Source organism: Pavona decussata, unplaced genomic scaffold (assembly GCF_977016875.1).
Source record: "Pavona decussata unplaced genomic scaffold, jaPavDecu1.1 SCAFFOLD_1, whole genome shotgun sequence".
NCBI classification, from domain to species: Eukaryota; Metazoa; Cnidaria; class Anthozoa; order Scleractinia; family Agariciidae; genus Pavona; species Pavona decussata.
The window spans coordinates 197,501-200,000 of NW_028145425.1; the positions used below are offsets into that span (position 1 = coordinate 197,501).

Below are 2,500 nucleotides of genomic sequence, written 5' to 3' on the forward strand. Positions count from 1 at the left end.
ACAATAATTGTTGAAGAGGGGCACTAAACGATCCCACTTCTTCAAAGTAGGAGCTTGTTTGTAGGATTCAATTTTAAATTAGGACTTGAGGACCGCCAAAAACATATTTAGCTGAGGGGCCTTGTTACTGGTTTTGCAGCCATATGTAATGTCTGGCAATTAGAAAACAGAAATTCAACTGAAGAGTAAACTTTGTTGTATCCGACTTTAGTCCCAAAAAGACTGCGATGTCTTTCAAATAGTCGTGAGGTATAAGTTCACAATGTCATTTAAAAAGTCTAACAGTCAGAACTCTCCAGATAAAATTACCAGAAAAGATAAATAATATTTTCAGGAGCTTAACTGCAAAAAGAACATTGTGGGTCTTGTTTGATACCAATTCGAAAAGGATATAGGGTTACTTTCTTGAAATGTTCCATATAACGGCCGAAAACCACGAAAAACGATCATACTATCCGAAGCTCGAATTTCACCAGGAGAGAACTCGAAATTTTAAACTTTGCAGCTTCTCCCTAAACAGACATTTACATAGCTGTGAGACTTTCTTCAGTATAATTTAACACTTTGATTCTTCCTCAGTCAAAACATAGCAATTACTTTCATGCCTGCCCGTTTGTGAGTAGCCTCCCGCGCAGTCATGTTTTTGAGGACTGTATTACCTCCTCCCCAAAAAAACGATTGCGTGGGAGGCTAGTTTGTGAGCGAACTGAACATGGATGCAGTAGACACACTTTGGTCTATCACGCAAAAATCTTAGATAATCCAAATTCAGCGAGAAAAGAAGCTGACCGTCAATGGCTCAAAATTCACAGAAAATTTCAGCTGATTACACTGATTCTGTCTATATTGAATTTAGTGTTTGCCGGCTGATGATTTTACAGGTATTTGTATGCCAAATAATGCAATCACCTACGAAAACATCAATCGTGAAATTCACCTCCCGAGTTGTCTAATCGCTTCCGACTGGTTCATAGACAATAAATTAAGATTAGCGGACTTGAGTCATAGCGGCAAGAGCTGGAAGCTATTTTCAGACATGTTTGAAAAACAACAGTTACATGTCATGTAAAAAAATGCAATGACAATTACTTCATTGCTGTCAGTTGATATATTTAAATTTATAAAAAAAAATGTGTACTGTTGGAAACATTCTATTCGTAGTATTTTTTTACTTTCCTCAAAACTTTGCGGGAAAAAACAATTACCCACAAGAATGATCAAGCATAACTTTCTCCAGGGTCTGGAAAAGGATTCCCTGCAAGGCTTGCAGCAGTGTTGCAAAGGCACAGTTGATCTCTTGCAAGTTCATTGAGAAAAAGGTGAATAAGTGATCTCTGTTTGGTAAACGTTTATGACCAGAGATTGCTGTGATGTCAACCCATTGGGAAAAGATCAAGGTAGTAATAATATCACTATAAGGGTCAAAATTGGGAAAACCAGATAAGAACAACAATCATGTGAAAATAAATTTGACAACAGGAACAAAAACCAAAGTTATCAGTTGGGACAATTCCTGAAATCGACAGACAGACAGACACCTTTATTTAGTTATTGAGCTCGGGTTAGTCCCTTCAGGAGTTTAAAAACAGCCTGCTTTACAATTGGATCTGTATAATGACACTACATAAGCTGACACTAAATACTGACACTACAGTAAGAACTCTGAGAACAAAATATCTCTTAGCCAAAGGTATGCACTCACAATGAGTAAGACTCGTCTTCACATATCTCTCGCACTGGTGAAAGGCTGAGATCAAAGGATACTCTGGTCTTTCCCAGAGTAGACTGGAAAAGCTCACGTCTTCGAATTCCTATAGAACAAAAAAAATATAATATTTTATTTGGTAATTCTTACACCACAGGCAGTTGGAAACAAACCTACATAGACCGTTTTTGCTCAAATAAAACCCGTGGGAACAAATGGAGATAATAAAGTTTATTATAAACATAGCTTTCAACCAAAAGGCAACACAAATAAAGCAAATTACTTGAAGTCCGTTTGGTCTTTGGCTTTCGGTTTGCTTGTTTTGTGCATCTCGCACATCGTCCGAATTCTTGATCCAACAATATCTCGGCAAACTGGCTATGGATTAGCCCTGCAATCCCAACACTTCTTTTCCTTGAATTCCAAAGGTCAAAAGTGGACTCTCGAAGTTGTATGGTCTTTTATAGCTCATTCTTTGCGTCATATGACACAATAAATGAGTATCGTGGGGATCGAAATGTGTGCCGGAAGGTGTCGACCGTAGACGGATATGACAATTTTCGACGCTTCCCCCCCCCCCCCCCCCTTAGTAAATGGAAAATTAACTTTGACAAACCTGAAATACACATGTGCACGAATTGAACTGTTTCTACAGACTAATAAATAAACAAATAACATCAAATCACAATTTCGGCATTTCTCAAGTGTGCAACATGGATCAAGAAGTCGAAAACTTCAAACCCAGGAGTACCCAGAACGATTTTTTTGACACGCTCGACTGCACGAGGCAGTCCA

At 38.2% G+C, this 2,500-nt stretch overlaps 1 protein-coding gene across 3 annotated transcripts in view; it reads right to left on the reverse strand.

Annotated features, from left to right (window-relative positions):
* The window catches only part of LOC146490092 (uncharacterized), a 23,101-nt gene that overhangs the window by 8,712 nt on the left and 11,889 nt on the right, over positions 1-2,500 (reverse strand). Inside the window, exon 2 of one of the 3 annotated variants that reach the window (XM_085104306.1) lies at positions 1,703-1,811. The exons of 1 other annotated variant lie outside the window; for it this stretch is intronic. The gene's annotated coding sequence lies outside the window, so the exon portion shown is untranslated. Of the gene's footprint in view, positions 1-1,702; positions 1,908-2,500 lie in introns of those variants that run through there. One more of the 3 variants, XM_085104383.1, reaches the window with a different exon arrangement.